The following is a 17,557-nucleotide window of genomic DNA, read 5'->3' as shown; positions in this document are numbered from 1 at the left end:
ATAAATTAATTCATTCACATTAGTGTCTTTGATATTCTATGCACTTGAAATACAATTTTAATACACAGAAGCGCAGCAGTTTTCCTATAGAGGAAAAAAAGAGCATGATTGTCCCTGACACATTGTCTTACATATCCAGATAGGTATATTTGACTCTGAAGTGCTGCGGTATTTCGTAGATAAAACTTACTTTAAAAGCCGTGATTTGGGCAGCATGAATCGCTCAACAGGTTCCCTTTGAACAGTAATAAACCGATGGCACGTGGATGAAACACTGCATCCATTTACAGTGTTTTGCATGGACCCATTGGCGAGTATGATCTGTCTAATAAACCAGACATGTCTCGGGTTTTTCTTTTGCGGACGCTTGTTTGGCAAAATAACATTGACGGTGGACATGCCTATAGGCTGTAAAGGGTACATGATCCATCCAGGCGAAACGGATGTGTGAATGCGGTATAAGTTCAGGTGCACACTGCTAAATTACAGGGTATGTGTATGGACGATGATGACCAGACCGGCCTCAAGACTCTATAGGAGCAGGAGACCTGCGGCCGATCTGTAAATCATGGTCTATACATGGACTGTGGATGTGTGAATCCAGCCTAAGGGTATATTCATACGTCATTTAAAAAAAATTGTCTAATTAAAACATAAGAAAGCCTAAAATCGTCCCATGTAAACATACACTTATGGAATATAATGTAACTCATAAAACACAATAGCTGAGAGCTTTATGAATAGTCTAAATTAAAAACCTATCTTTGTTGCCCATAGCAACCAATCGCAGTGCAGCTTTCGTTTTTCAAGAGCACGTTAAGAAATGAAAGCTGTGCTGTGATTGGTTGCTATCTGTGTTGTTCTCTGCTGTTTCTATGAGGCACAAAATCCATAATAAATCTATAATTTCTACTCAAATTAACCCATATTAGCCATGATGAAACCTATGACCCACTGAAGGTATAATGCGCCATATGCAGCCAGATACATCTGTGCGTTATACAGTCCGCTGCTGATTTTATATATCTGCCAGTGGTTACTATAGAAACAGTCGAGAAACTGTGTCAAGTGGATTTTTTCCCGTAATGTAATTATAGGCTTAAGTAGAGATGGGGACTCCTCTCCTCCGATATTATCCCTTTATAAATATTCAAAATATGGAATATTTGATTATTTTGCAGCGCTGAGAGCCAGGGAGATGCAATATTTGACTTATCTCAGGCTGCCATACAAAGCCTTTCATTCGCGGACGTAATGATAATTTGGCCATTACACCCGGTCAGCGGAGATTAACTCTTTCACTGTGCATAAGATTACCGGCTCGCTTAACATGAAGGCTTTGAACGCCATCCATCGTAGGGGATGAGGGGGTTAAGTGGAGGCCGAACGCTTCTATTCCTGTCGAGAGTTGTGAATTTGCAGGGTCTCATTCATGCCAATGACATCAGCCGCCTCCCCATGGCAACTAAGAGGCTGTAGTAAAAAATTCCCAGGCAACATTTGAGTCAGAAGGTGCCAAAAAAGAACAGGTTGGATACGGAGTCATTAAAGGGACGACTGGGATTGTACATCGAGGCGCGCACCTTTGGAAAGACGGACATATTGCACAAGCTTATACGAATTTTTTTTATCAAGACAACGCCGAGGAATTGTCTCTTATTGAGGGCTGTGTCTTGCTTTGTTCCTCCACGGAGAGAAGGTGTTGACCTTCGCTTCGCGGTGACAGTCTACAGAGAAGTAACTCAGCAGGTGTTCTGGCTCAGAATGAGGAATCATCTCCAGTTTTCACTCCTGCGCTCTGTTTGGAGAACATTTCCTTGTGTTATTATGGGAATGGCGATTCTTCATCCACTATAGTGGATCCAGGACTTCATAGGTCGCAACCTCCCGGGACACAGGTATCGTGCATCCCATTAACAGCTTTTCGTAAATTTTGCAGCATGATTTCATTGAATTAGTAAAGGCTGATATACCTGAAACACAAAGCATGGTCTAAAAAGAAAAGGACTGGTATAAATATAATCATTGTTACAGAAAGACGGGGCTTATTGTGTGTATTGCCATAGCACTTGTGTGGTCGGAGGCCAATCTTCGGTGATTAGAGATGAGTCGATCTTCAGAGATTCGAAATCATGAAAAATTCAATTTCAGCAAAGTTGTTCTCTGTCAGTTGATTGCCCCTCATTATGTCCTGAGGTCTTTCAAGACTCGGCATTAAAAACACAGGATGTGAAAAAAAAGCCATACTGTATACTTACCTTGCCTGTCCCGCCGTCCGGTCCTTGGAGCCTCTTTTCTCTGTTCCCCGTCGCATGTATTCTCTTCGGCCTCTTCAATCCAGGCCACAGCTTGCAGCTCCACTAGGCCTCAGATGGAAGCCGCATGGTCATTTGGGTGAAGCGTGTCTTCATGTTGTGACGTCAGAGGCATGGAGTTAAGAAGGCCGAAGAGTACACGCAAGATAGGAGACAAGAAGAGGCGCCAAGGACCGGGCTACGGGATCAGCGGGACAGTAGAGCATCATGGTGAGTATTATTTAATTTTTTTAATCAGATTACCGCTGTCTGCCATTTTGCTGAATTCGCACAGAACTAATTGCAAAAAAATCTGTATTCTGGAGAAGACAGATTTTTGTAAAATTCAAGAAGAATTTAATTCTACTCAAAGTAAGTTAGCTCATCCCTAGTGGCAGCTCTTAGCCAGGTTTCTCTGTATTCTATGTCTTGGGGCATCTCTCTGTGCTCAGTAGGCATATTTAGGAAAATGATAGTTTTCTCTGCCTAAAGATCTGAATGGCATTTATTTTACAGACATAGTATACTGGTTTAGTAAATTATATATATATATATATATATATATATATATATATATATATATATATATATATATATATATATATATATATATATACACAGTATTATATATACAGTATATAAAGTAAAAGTTAGAGATTCCCGGGGTGGAGGGGGAGGAATAAGGTTACTAAAAGTAATGGCGTAAAAACAATTCCAGAAACCATATTTTTCTCCTACAATTTTTAAAAATAAACATCATAAACCAGTGAATAACAAACATTTTTTTTACATCTCTGCAATCTTAAGAAGCAGTTACGTTACATTTTCTGTGGCTAGTAATGGGTACAAAAATGGGACATCGAAATAAAAAAAAAAGAAAATCATGTTGCCTTGACAAGTGCATCGCAAAAATGTCCATTTGTTTATGGATGCTTTATGTTTTTGTGCATATTTTATATATTTTATACATTATATATTTTATATATGCTGGAGTGCAGGTGTGTAATGTGTATATGCATGCGTAATTTGTAAATGAGTGCCCATATATTATATATGTGTGTCTAATTAAGTGTGTTCTTAATTGGATCAGCATACACTTTGTGTGGTATTTTGCGAGTGTTATGGTTTTAACGTATAAAAATAAAGCATATTTTTAGGATTAGTATTTTGTTTATGAGTTATTTTCATGACTTCACTTGAGGATACCTTTAAGGTCATAGTAATTTTCTGGATTGACAGATCTTCATGTGTTAAAATAATGATACTGTCACTCCTCTTTACTTAGCTGAGTTGTTCTTGCCATATTCTGGCCTAGAACAGTTATGGAATAGGGCTCATTCCTGGAACTGTGTACCAACACGGTCTCTGCAAAACACATCTGGTTGGAAACAATTTCAGAAGTCCCGTGATACCAAAAATGAACTCTTGACAAAGCATGCCTGCAAAATGCAAGCCATACAAGGTGACTACCTGGTGAAGCTGCACGAGAGAATGCCAAGGGGGCTGTAAAGCTGCCATTGATGTTATACAGAACAGAATCTAAGGTTTAAAACACATCCTGGTTGTTTCACATGTGTTTGTTTTCTCCTTGTTTCCATATGTGTTTCTTTGTGGTTTTGCTGCCTTCATTCTGAATCTACAGTGAGCACCTTCCAATAAGAACAAGGAAAACCATTGCATGAACCAGGGCTGTGGAGTCGGAGTCAGAGTCGGAGCTCATTTTGGTGGAGTCTGAGTCGGAGTTGGAGTCGGTATAAAATGGACCGACTCCGACTAATAAAATATATAATAAATAGGGTACAGTAGTTCAATGCAGGATGTGCTGAATATTTTTTCATAGGAGTTTGGGAAAGTTATGAAATGTCCTATAAATGGCTGTTATATTCCTGATCTAAGGCTACATTCACACACAGCGTTTTTCCTGTGTTTTTTGAGGATACGTTTTTCAGCTGCAAAAGCTGATCATCTTTTTAAAAAAACTGCATCACCTGAAAGGTTTTTGAGCTCATAGATAATGTTTTCAATAGCAAAAGCAGATTAGAAATCTGCTCTATCTATCCATTTATCCATATCTGTCTATCCATATCTTATCTGTACCAAAAAGAATGAAAACCGGGTAGTACACCAATATATATTCTGTTCTATCTAAATATCTTGATTATTGGATCATAAAAATGATTAAATGTCTGAGGTTCACATTTTACTACAATAAATTTTTCGCTTAAATATAAGCAATATATATGTGGGAGTCGTGGAGTCGGAGTTGGAGTCGGAGTCGGTGTAAGGGAAATTGAGGAGTCGGAGTCGCAGGTTTGGCTTACCGACTCCACAGCCCTGGCATGAACAGTTGTGTCCAAACTCTGTCATTTAAAGGAACATTCAAGCAAATATTTTTTAAAGTTCTGACACTTGGAATCAAAGAACACCCCATGTCATGCATGACCCCTCAGGCCTTGTGCAAGGTATAACACAGTTTATCAATGTGTAAGCAGAATATGAGGAAGCAAGTAGATTTTCGGCCTAGTGGCCCATTCATTTCGGATGACAACTAAGGAAGTGTTAGGGCTGGCGGAACGCACCAAATTATAAAGTAGTAGTAGGTGCGTTCGCAGCCCGGGGTCCACCGTGCAGAGGTGGTACACTGCTGCCAAACAATTGCGGAAGAATAGAGCGGCGTGAAAACAGTCACACGTGGGTTACGTCACCCAGTGTGAGCAGGAGCGGACTCTGTTAATTCACAGAGCCGCACAACCGCTGAACGTGGATGCCGGAGCCTGTTTAGCTCACAGAGCCCAGCCAAAGAGCGCACAGCAAGCGGCCACAGAACTCTACCCCCGAGGACACGGGGTTAGAGTCCCTATAGGCCTACTGAGCGTGCGGCGTCGCTGCCATGAACGCCGCTATAGACGTTGGCTATGGAGTGTGGAGCACTTGCACTGAGGCGTGCCGAGTCACTGATGATGACTAATGCCTGACTCAGACTCTGACCTACCTACACCTAAGCCTGGGCGCTAGCAGGCTAGGCTGCACAACACATGCGTACCAAAGGTAGGGGTTTCATAATGAGTCAGTCACCAGAGACATTCATACGTGCATTCATCACTCACTCCTTATAGTCTGAAAATACAGTCTATCCTAGCGCATGGCCGAGTGGCCATGCGAACCTTTTATAGCCGCGAGCGTCCGGGACCTTCCTGGCTTCTCGGATGGGCCAATCCGAACAGGAGCAGGACCTGAGCACGTGACCTTCGATCTCCAATGGGAGATCACGCCACGGGCATGCTCAGAGGCCCGACATGGGGACTTAGTCCCTGGAGAATCTCGCTGCTGAGCAGCAAGTATTGCCATAGCTGTGCCAGAGGTGGCAGCAGCAAGCAAACCCACAGAGCTGGTCTGGGCAGAGCGCCAGGAGCGACGAGTTTGCTGAGCAACCTCCTCTGCGGCTGGAGAGGAATGGGAGACCGCCGGCAGTAAGGCTCGGGATTCCTGCTATGCAGCGACAGGAACCCGACGCCTAACAGGATGACCCATCTGTTCCTAATAAGAATTTTTCTGCTGGCTGAAAAAGCATTTTGATCATTTGTTAGCTGATCAGTGGTATCTATACATGTGCCGATAACCAGCCTATGAGCGTGCACAAATTTTTCCATGGGAGATGGAAGGCAATATTCACATCACTTTTTACCTTGCGTTCAATGTCTCCATCCGGCTTTATGTTCAAACCCCCTGCATACCAGGAGGAGTAACATTAGATTAGGTTCCCAACAATGAAGATTGCCTTTTCGCGGCTCTACATACAATGTAGACGGCATGAGCTGCTGCGCTCAATGATTGGCTGCAGCAATGCTAATGTGACATCAACGCTGCAGTTAAACAGTGGAGAGACAGAGGCAGTGGTAGAGACCAGGAGGATAAGTAAAGCATAATTTTTTTTTTTTTAACAAAACAATGTACGTATAAGGAAAAGTTTTCTGCAATGGGACAACTCCTTTTAACCCTTCCTGATCTCACCATTATCCTTTATCCATCCTTCTTTAGGACCTGCACCTAGGTTTGGCATGTGAGTAAGAGGCAGACATGCTGAGCTTAGCCTTACACATCCTGTGACTCTTTACAAGGGGTTTCCGGTTTTATGCAAATTAAGGTTAATCATTGTATAATAAAAGTTTGACTACTTCCTTATAAACGTTTTTACTATTTTGTCCAGACTTAACTAGGGATGGAAGAATCGATTCGTATGACTATGGTCCATCGGTTAGGTGAATAACCCGTGACTGCTGGACTGGAAGCCTGCGAATCTCCTTATCGCCAGGCTCTTCTTTTGATTGTCCAGGGCTGGAGTGACGCAAACACGCGACAGCACGCCTGCCCGGCTAATCAAAAAATGTCAGGAATAACAGGAGGTAAGTGAAAATTTGCATGTCTCCTGTCCAGTAGTAACAGAGTATGGACCTGGCCGATGGATTGGAGTCCTGCGAATCGGTTCTCCTATGATAACCTATCCATAACAAAGTTATCAGTATCAGATCAGTGGGGGCTCAACACCCGACACTCTCGCTGATTAGCTCTGATAGTGGCTGGATGGAATCAGTGCCGCTCTATCCAATGTACAATAGCCACTTCCAGGTACCGCAGAACAGCTCATATACCCGGCAGTGATCCCTATACATTCAATGGAGTTGCCCTTTGAATCCTGTGGCTGCAAGGCCAAATTTCAGCTGATTACTAGGGGTCCTGGTTGTCAAACCTCCACCAATCTGACGACCTTTGATTGACCTTAATTTCCGGACAGGTCGCGGGTCTCTTGACCTGAATTTACAGCCTCGTGGGCATATATGAGGTTGTAAGTCCGGGTTAGAATACATGCTGCCAGTCCAGACATTGCAGTCTGTGTACGGAGCATGAAACACCGCTGGCTAAATTCAACCTCAGTCTGTACAAATTGCAGATTTAAACATTATGCTCCGATCCAATAACAGCAAGCAGACAATTAAGAGAAGTGAAACTTAAATTAAAAAAAAATAAAAAAATCAAAGAATGTTGTAAAACATTCATTATAAAGTAATTAAAGGGCTTTTCCTGCCTTTAGAAATGATATATGGCTAGGATATGCCATAGCTCGGAATGAAGTTACGGTAGTTAAAGGGATTGTCCAAGAATTAGCAAATAAGGGTATGTTTTTTAGAACAATGTGTTGCGTACGGCATTTTCCCTTACTTTTACCCTTGTGTAGTACTGATGCTACTTCCTGCTGCACAACTGTCGGCAGGTTAAGGGCCCCGTCACACATAGCGACGCACCAGCGATGCCGACAATGATATGACCTTGTCAGGATCGCTGGTGAGCTGCTGGGTCGCCCTCCCAGGGCTGTGGGGTACTCTGTACCGGGCCGGTATCAGTGGGATATGTCACAGCAGCGGACCGTGGCCCTGGGCGCCCAAGTAATAGGAAGATGTGAATGGTGGAATGTAGTTAGATGAATAGTTCGTGACGCCACCTGTGGTGCTCGGCAAGGGAGGTGTTAAGCCGACGCTGCATGCAGATCCGCTGGGACTGATGGTATGGTGCAGCAAAGATGTAAAAGCTCCCCACAGGTGAAGCTATAGTCCCAGGGTAGTGTAGATGTCGTGGCACGGGGATGTAGCGGTGCCGGAAAGGTAGGAAGCAGACAAGACACAGCGGGGTGCAATTTCTGTACCTTTATTTGATAACTGCAGTCCAGGGTCCTGATTACAGATGGTACCGGAGCAGGCTAGCCTGGAAGCAATTCAGGGATTCTCTCTCAGCAGATGGGTTGTGCAGTCTCCTTACTAGCGCTTATTTGCGGGATCTCCAGTACCGAGTTACACTGAAGTTCCTCCTGTCAGATGTTCCAAAGAACTTTACTTGTATGGCAGACAACTGTAGCCTGTTCCAGGGACTCCTCACTCCTAAGTCCCGGCTCACTATCCGTGTTGCTGTTGTGCCCTCAAGTCTTAGATGGGAGTAGTGCATTTACAGCCTTCTACTCCTCTGGTGTCTGCTGTAGGACCATCAGTGTCCATACAGCCGTGGAGACCAGCCTCCAGTTCATGCGCTCTTACGGGAGATGAGCTCTTCCTCTCAGCTCTATCTCAGCGCTCCTTCCACATGTCTGCACACTTCACCCTCCGCAGACTAACTGACTACTCCCTCCTCTTTGCCCTCAGAGAGCACTCCTCCCCTTAATTTCGGTTCAGAGTTCCCCCTGCTGGCCTGGAGTGGAACTGTGTTGCATGCATAGATGGACTGCGAGAGAGACCCGTCATTGCCTCCAAGCCTGGCATTACCCTCCCTGGAGGAAGGCACAGCCACTGTGGCGACCTTACTCCTGGAGGCGCCACATTCCCCCCTATTGCAAGTCAGCACTCCTGGGCTGAACAAAACATGAAAAACATATAAACAGTTAAACAATAATAATTGTACAAGATGTAAAAATGAAAAAGTGACAAAAACCAAGTGCTTCAAAAATGGTCCTATGATGATAAGTCCAAGCATCAATGTCCATGGTCCATTCCTGGGCAAATGGTGGACTATGTACAAAGAAAGTTTTGACCACACACAAGACCTGTGGTTCAGTGTCCATGAAAATAAGGTAAAACGGAAAAATTCTAAAGGAAAGTCTTACAGATTACCTGTAGGTACAAAAGCTTAAACAGCTACATATTTAGACAGGTTAACAGTTATAATACTCAACTTTATTTTATATTGGACAGTTATATGCGGAATCTAACTGGTAGTATGCCTTGGGTGATACGAGTAGATCTGCGTAACACTGGTGTTGTAATGGCCCTTACTGATTGTCTGGTTCTAACTACCGGTGTAGTATGTGAACTGGGTGGCACATGTCTACGTGCTCTTAGAGTCACTAGGGGCATGTCAGATTCACTACTGGCAGGGCGAGGTGTTGTGAGTTCATTTTCCCCTTCACCATTGAGGTCTGATGAACTCCCTCTTCTGGTGAAGGAAGGTAGTGAGGCTGATTACAAAGCACCTAAGCAGAATGATGATGACTGGGTGACTGGGATTGCTGACTGGATATAAGGCAGCCGACGCCCTTCTGCCTTGCGGGTGATTACTCTGAGGGATTCTTGGAGACCAGTCTGATTCCTGCTCCTCAAAAGCTAAGTTTTCTGCTCTACTTTTTGCATTTGTGTTTTGGTTTTGTTTTGCCTTGTTTTTCTGGATTTCTGCCTTTCCCTGCTGGGTGAGCTGATTTCCTTTTTGCTCTTTCTTCAGATAATACCTGAGTACTGATATAGTCTTTTTGAAGCCTAGCGTCTTCAGGGCCTTTTTCCCTATCAGTCTGTTGGCTCTTGTTTTTGAGAGGGTTTTGGCGGATTGCAGACAGCAGCTTTTCTATTCTGTCCTATTTAGTTAGCTTGGGCCCCATCATTTGCTCAGCCTATCTTTCTATCTGTGTGAGTGTTTTTTCATCTTGCTTCACCGTCATTATATGTTGGGGGCTGCCTATTGCTTTGGGGTCTGCTCTGGGGCAGTTTAGATTTCCCTTTCTGTCTTTAGGCTATGTAGTTCTCCGGCTGTGATCGAGGGGTCTAGGGCACTGTAGGAACTCCCCACGGCTAATGCTAGTTGTTGTTGTTAGGTTCAGGGGTCTGCAATCCGATAGCTGCCAACTTCTCTGGTTTTCTGGACTTAGCTAGTATTTCTGTTTTTGCCTCCTACGGTGACTCATTCATAACAGCGAGGGTTCTCTGTCTCCACTGCTGGTGTGGCATCTGCTGCCTGATTTTCCTGATCTTCAGGGTTTTCTGGAATCACGTCTTCCTGTGCTACCAATTGGGGAAATGTCAACACTGGCACCCCTATAGCATCGTTTACTTTAGTCCAATTCGCAGGGAATTCTCCAAGTATTGTGCTGACCTTCTCTTCTTCCTCTATGGGTTGGATGTTATCTGGTTCTTCCACTCTTTCCTTCAGCAGGTCAGGACATAGTTTCAGGTGATCTCTTGATATTTTGCTGCTGAGGTTTCTCCTCCATCTTTGCTAATAAGGCATAACTTGGTATTATCAAAGTTTGAAGGCAGAATGGTATAAGGTTCAGCTTCCCATTGATCATCCAATTTGTGCAATCTTCTCTTCCTTTTTAAGACTTGCTCTCCCGGCGACAAAGGAACGGCAGGTGCATTTTGATTGTAAAGCTTCTCCTGCTTTTGTCTTGCCTGAGCTAGACTCTTTTCCACGTATTCTTGAACTCTTCTGTACTGTTGTTGTCTTTCTGTATCCCAGTCAGCATCTGGTGACGTTACTTCGGGCGTAAGGACTCCCATGTCCAAATCAATAGGCAGTTTACCAGGTCTTGCTCTCATTAAGTAGGCTGGGGTACAGTTGGTGGAATTCACTGGAATATGGTTGTAGAGGTCCACCAGATCTGGCAACTTCTCTGGCCACAGATTCCTCTCCTCCAAGGGCAAAGTCTTCAGTAGGTCAATCACTACCTGGTTCATCTTCTCACACATGCCATTGGTCTGTGTGTGGTACGGTGTTGTCCGGATCTTCTTACAACCATACAAGTTACAGAATTCCTGGAACACTTCTGCCTCGAAAGCTGGACCTTGATATGTAAGCACTCTTTTAGGATATCCATGTGGTCTACAAAAGTGCTGTTGGAATGCTCTGGCTGCTGTCCTGACAGTTTGATCTTTGACAGGCACAACTACCAGGATTCTTGAATAGTGGTCCACAATGGTAAGAGCATAGATGTAGCCTGACCGGCTTGGAACCAGCTTCACATGGTCCAGGGCTACCAACTCAAGGGGCTGTTTGGTGATGATTGGCTGTAGAGGAGCTCTCTGGCTGTTTCGATCCTTTCTGCGCAGGTTACATTGTCCACACTCCCGGCACCACCTCTCAATGGCTTTCCTCATACCAGCCCAGTAGAACCTCTCCCGGATCAATGCTTCCAACTTCTTCCATCTGAAGTGTCCAGCTCCATTGTGGTATGCTTCCAGGACCATTGATGCCTCTCTCTTTGGGACTATCACCTGCCAAACCAGCTCATGAGTGCAGGCACTGATACTCCTCCGACACAGCTTTCCTTCATAAATGAAAAACCGACCTCTTTCCATCCACAACTGCTGGGTTTCTTCAGGAGCATTCGATTCTGGGCGTGAGTCAGCTTGTGACAGTAGCTCCTTCACCAGGCGGATTGCGGGGTCATTATCCTGAGTTTCTGCCCAGTCATGATGGGGCAATGGATGTAGGGTGACCTCTTTCAAGCCAGACCGTCTGTTTCTCACTCCTTGAGCACGTTGGGCCGCGATTGGCCGGTGGAAGGGAGGTAACTCTATTTCTTCAAGAGCCTCAGGGTCTTCTCCTGCATCTGGTAGGTTAGGCATTCTGGACAGCGCATCAGTATTGGCATTCTTGTGCCCTGCTCGGTACTTGATGGTAAACTCATAGTTAGACAGCCGAGCCATCCATCGCTGTTCCAGTGCACCTAGTTTTGCAGTGTCCAAGTGAGTCAACGGGTTGCTGTCCGTGAAGATGGTAAACTTGGCAGAGGCTAGGTAATGTTTGAACCTTTCGGTGACAGCCCAGACTATGGCAAGAAACTCCAGCTTGAAAGAACTGTAGTTGTCAGGGTTCCTTTCGGTGAGACGCAGCTTCCTGCAGGCGTAGGAGATCACTCTTTCCTTTCCATTCTGTACCTGCGACAGTACTGCTCCTAGTCCCACATTGCTGGCATCAGTGTACAGCACAAAGGGTTTGTCATAATCTGGGTAGGCCAGAACTTCGTCACCTGTGAGAGCCATCTTCAGCCGAGTGAAGGATCTCTCCAACTCTTCAGTCCATTCAAAGGTGGAATTTTTCTGTTTGGTCTTCTTGGACTGCCCCACCAGAAGGTTTTGCATAGGGGTGGCTATTTCAGTAAAGCCTTTGATGAATCTTCGGTAGTAGCCTACCAGTCCAAGGAATTGGCGTACTTCATGAAGGTTGCTGGGCTTCGGCCAGTCCCGGATGACTGTGACCCTGTCAGGATCTGGTGCCACACCTTCTGCACTGACCACATCACCGAGGTACTGTACCTTGGGCTTCAGGAGGTGGCATTTGGAAGGCTTCACCTTCAGGCCAAAATTGGACAAAGCTTCAAACACTTCAGCCAGGTGTTCCAGATGATCCTCATAGGTTTTGGAGAAGACAATGACATCATCCAGGTACAACAGGACCGTCTCAAAGTTCATGTGTCCCAGGCAGCACTCCATCAGCCGTTGAAATGTTCCTGGAGCCGTGCAGAGCCCGAATGGCATATAGTTGAACTCACAGAGACCTATTGGAGTGGTAAATGCTGCTTTCTCCTTGTCGGCAGGTTCCTGTGGCGGAGGCAAATACCCACTAGTGAGATCCAAGGTGGAAAAGTAGCTAGCAGTTTTATGTGCAGCTAATGATTCCTCAATTCTAGGTAATGGGTAGGCGTCTTTATATGTAATGCTGTTAATTTTCCTGTAATCAACACACATTCTCATGGTACCATCCTTTTTCTTTACAAAAGCTATTGGAGCTGCCCAGGTGCTACAACTGTCTCTGATAACCCCTGCTTCCTTCATCTCTCTCAACATTCCTTTTGCACATTGGTATTGTGTTTGGGGTATAGGCCGGTACCTTTCTTTAATGGGTGGATGATCTCCAGTGAAGAAATGATGTTGAACCCCTTTTGCCTGCCCATAATCTAGTGGGTGTTTACTGAATACCCGCTCATATTCTTGTGTCACTCTGTAAACCCCATTTTTCTGGTATGAAGGTGTAGAGTCAGTCCCCACCTGCAGTTGGTGGCACCACTCCTCCATCTGCTTCACAGAGCCATTGTCCTCCACCTGATCGGATGAGACCAAGGGCTCTGCTGCCTGCAAAGAGTTGTTATTAACAGTGAGCAGCTTAGCAACTGTGGCGTACCGAGGTATTGTGGCCTCTTCCTCCCCACAATTCAAAAGGCATACAGGTACTCTTCCTTTACGTACATCAACTACCCCTCTGGCTGTCAGGACAGAGGGCCTGCTATCAGAATATACGGGCTCTACCAATGCCTGGTAATCCTTCCCTCTGAGACCTATAGCTGCCCGACACCAAACCAACATTTCACATCTGGGGGGGTATTGCAATGGGGAAAGCATCACTCACTCTGATGCTGCCAATTTCTCCACCAGAGAGTTCTACCTGTTGTCTTTGCATCAGGGCTCTGATCTCCTTCTGCAGGACTCGTTGTTCACTGGAACCAGCAGTCTCCTGTTGCAACAAGACAATAACCTCGGAAAGACAATTTTCAATTACATTTGTACCAAGAGTCATCATGGGATTACATTCACGTCGATCAATATCCACAACTATCAGACCTTGAGATTTCAGCTCTACCCTCCCCACTTTAACAGTAATTTCTTTACATCCAATCTGCGGCAAAGACTGACCATTACTGGCAATTACTGTCAGTTCATCAGTTGGGCCACGGGTAAGTTCAGAATCAGCCCAATACCTCTTGTAAAGAATGTACGGCATAGTGGTCACCTGAGAGCCAGTGTCCCGCAGAGCGTTCATGGGGATACCGTCAATCACCACTGGAAGGATTGGTCTCCCTCCCACATACTTGGCTCTCCAGTTCTTTGGGCCTGGGGATCCTATTCCTGGGGGTTGGCCCTCTACCCCAGGGATTGCTCGTTTAAAGGACAATCTTGCAAGATGACCTGCCTTATAACAGCGACGACAGATGGGACGTCCGTCCTGGTCATAGCAATCGTTGTTCCTCCCTCGGAGTGGCGGAGCTCTCCTCTTTGTGTCTAGATTTTGGAGGACTTTCTGTTCCAAGCTGGGAATTCAGTTGTCCTTCACCTCTGCTTTTCACCCTCAGACCAATGGGCAGACGGAGAGAACAAACCAGACCTCGGAGTCGTATTTGAGATGTTTTATTTCCGCTGATCAGGATGATTGGGTTTCATTTTTGCCCTTGGCCGAATTTGCTTTAAATAATAGAGCTAGTTCTGCCACTTTGATGTCACCTTTTTTTTGTAACTTTGGGTTTCATCCTCGATTTTCTTCAGGGCAGGTGGAGCCTTCTGCCTGCCCAGGTGTTGACACTGTGGTGGAGAGAATGCACCAGATCTGGGACCAAGTGGTGGATAAGTTATCTCTCTCCCAGGAAAAGGCCCAGCGGTTTTCCAACCGGCATAGGACCATTGGTCCCCAGTTTAAGGTTGGTGATATGGTTTGGTTATCATCAAAAAATATCGCTATGAAGGTGGCTTCTCCTAAGTTTAAGCCTAGATTTATTGGACCTTACAAGAGTTTGGAGATTATTAATCCGGTCTCTTTTCGTTTGCCTCTTCCTGTCACATTTAAAATTCATAATGTGTTTCATAAGTCCTTGTTGAAGAGGTTTGTTGAACCAGTTGTTCCTGAGGTGGCACCTCCGGACCCTGTATTAGTTGAAGGTAACATGGAATATGAGGTAGAGAAGATACTGGATTCCCGTCTGGCTAGACGGAGACTCCAGTATTTGGTTAAGTGGAAGGGTTATGGTCAGGAGGATAATTCCTGGGTCTCTGCCTCTGATATTCATGCCAAAAGATTGGTGCGTGCCTTTCATCGGGCTCACCCTGATCGCCCTGGTGGCGTGGATGAGGGTTCGGTGACCACTCCTCAAGGGGGAGGTACTGTTGTGAGTTCATTTTCCCCTTCACCATTGAGGTCTGATGAACTCCCTCTTCTGGTGAAGGAAGGTAGTGAGGCTGAATACAAAGCACCTAAGCAGAATGATGATGACTGGGTGACTGGGATTGCTGACTGGATATAAGGCACCCTACTCCCTTCTGCCTTGCGGGTGATTACTCTGAGGGATTCTTGGAGACCAGTCTGATTCCTGCTCCTCAAAAGCTAAGTTTTCTGCTCTACTTTTTGCATTTGTGTTTTGGTTTTGTTTTGCCTTGTTTTTCTGGATTTCTGCCTTTCCCTGCTGGGTGAGCTGATTTCTTTTTGCTCTGTCTTCAGATAATACCTGAGTACTGATATAGTCTTTTTGAAGCCTAGCGTCTTCAGGGCCTTTTTCCCTATCAGTCTGTTGGCTCTTGTTTTTGAGAGGGTTTTGGCGGATTGCAGACAGCAGCTTTTCTATTCTGTCCTATTTAGTTAGCTTGGGCCCCATCATTTGCTCAGCCTATCTTTCTATCTGTGTGAGTGTTTTTTCATCTTGCTTCACCGTCATTATATGTTGGGGGCTGCCTATTGCTTTGGGGTCTGCTCTGGGGCAGTTTAGATTTCCCTTTCTGTCTTTAGGCTATGTTGTTCTCTGGCTGTGATCGAGGGGTCTAGGGCACTGTAGGAACCCCCCACGGCTACTGCAAGTTGTTGTTGTTAGGTTCAGGGGTCTGCAATCCGATAGCTGCCAACTTCTCTGGTTTTCTGGACTTAGCTAGTATTTCTGTTTTTGCCTCCTACGGTGACTCATTCATAACAGCGAGGGTTCTGTCTCCACTGCTGGTGTGGCATCTGCTGCCTGATTTTCCTGATCTTCAGGGTTTTCTGGAATCACGTCTTCCTGTGCTACCAATTGGGGAAATGTCAACACTGGCACCCCTATAGCATCGTTTACTTTAGTCCAATTCGCAGGGAATTCTCCAAGTATTGTGCTGACCTTCTCTTCTTCCTCTATGGGTTGGATGTAATCTGGTTCTTCCACTCTTTCCTTCAACAGGTCAGGACATAGTTTCAGGTGATCTCTTGATATTGCTGCTGAGGTTTCTCCTCCATCTTTGCTAATAAGGCATACCTTGGTATTATCAAAGTTTGAGGGCAGAATGGTATAAGGTTCAGCTTCCCATTGATCATCCAATTTGTGCAATCTTCTCTTCCTTTTTAAGACTTGCTCTCCCGGCGACAAAGGAACGGCAGGTGCATTTTGATTGTAAAGCTTCTCCTGCTTTTGTCTTGCCTGAGCTAGACTCTTTTCCACGTATTCTTGAACTCTTCTGTACTGTTGTTGTCTTTCTGTATCCCAGTCAGCATCTGGTGACGTTACTTCGGGCGTAAGGACTCCCATGTCCAAATTAATAGGCAGTTTACCAGGTCTTGCTCTCATTAAGTAGGCTGGGGTACAGTTGGTGGAATTCATTGGAATATGGTTGTAGAGGTCCACCAGATCTGGCAACTTCTCTGGCCACAGATTCCTCTCCTCCAAGGGCCAAGTCTTCAGTAGGTCAATCACTACCTGGTTCATCTTCTCACACATGCCATTGGTCTGTGGGTGGTACAGTGTTGTCCGGATCTTCTTACAACCATACAAGTTACAGAATTCCTGGAACACTTCTGCCTCGAAATCTGGACCTTGATATGTAAGCACTCTTTCAGGATATCCATGTGGTCTACAAAAGTGCTGTTGGAATGCTCTGGCTGCTGTCCTGACAGTTTGATCTTTGACAGGCACAACTACCAGGATTCTTGAATAGTGGTCCACAATGGTAAGAGCATAGATGTAGCCTGACCGGCTTGGAACCAGCTTCACATGGTCCAGGGCTACCAACTCAAGGGGCTGTTTGGTGATGATTGGCTGTAGAGGAGCTCTCTGGCTGTTTCGATCCTTTCTGCGCAGGTTACATTGTCCACACTCCCGGCACCACCTCTCAATGGCTTTCCTCATACCAGCCCAGTAGAACCTCTCCCGGATCAATGCTTCCAACTTCTTCCATCTGAAGTGTCCAGCTCAATTGTGGTATGCTTCCAGGACCATTGATGCCTCTCTCTTTGGGACTATCACCTGCCAAACCAGCTCATGAGTGCGGGCACTGATACTCCTCCGACACAGCTTTCCTTCATAAATGAACAACCGACCTCTTTCCTTCCACAACTGCTGGGTTTCTTCAGGAGCATTCGATTCTGGGCGTGAGTCAGCTTGTGACAGTAGCTCCTTCACCAGGCGGATTGCGGGGTCATTATCCTGAGTTTCTGCCCAGTCATGATGGGGCAATGGATGTAGGGTGACCTCTTTCAAGCCAGACCATCTGTTTCTCACTCCTTGAGCACGTTGGGCCGCGATTGGCCGGTGGAAGGGAGGTAACTCTATTTCTTCAAGAGCCTCAGGGTCTTCTCCTGCATCTGGTAGGTTAGGCATTCTGGACAGCGCATCAGCATTGGCATTCTTGTGCCCTGCTCGGTACTTGATGGTAAACTCATAGTTAGACAGCCGAGCCATCCATCGCTGTTCCAGTGCACCTAGTTTTGCAGTGTCCAAGTGAGTCAACGGG

The 17,557-nt window shown here is 45.5% G+C and overlaps 1 protein-coding gene across 1 annotated transcript in view; it reads left to right on the top strand.

The window, feature by feature from the left end:
- The first annotated feature begins 1,197 nt into the window (after nucleotides 1–1,197).
- Nucleotides 1,198–17,557, top strand: part of PAK6 (p21 (RAC1) activated kinase 6) — a 112,898-nt gene continuing 96,538 nt past the window's right edge. Inside the window, exon 1 of the mRNA XM_073566741.1 lies at nucleotides 1,198–1,898. The gene's annotated coding sequence lies outside the window, so the exon portion shown is untranslated. The remainder of the gene's footprint in view (nucleotides 1,899–17,557) is intronic.

Source organism: Dendrobates tinctorius, unplaced genomic scaffold, assembly GCF_039654945.1.
Source record: "Dendrobates tinctorius isolate UK_male_01 unplaced genomic scaffold, ASM3965494v1 ptg000019l, whole genome shotgun sequence".
NCBI classification, from domain to species: domain Eukaryota; kingdom Metazoa; phylum Chordata; class Amphibia; order Anura; family Dendrobatidae; genus Dendrobates; species Dendrobates tinctorius.
The sequence above is the reverse complement of the archived record's forward strand: the minus strand, read 5'-3'. Positions and strand labels throughout refer to the sequence as shown.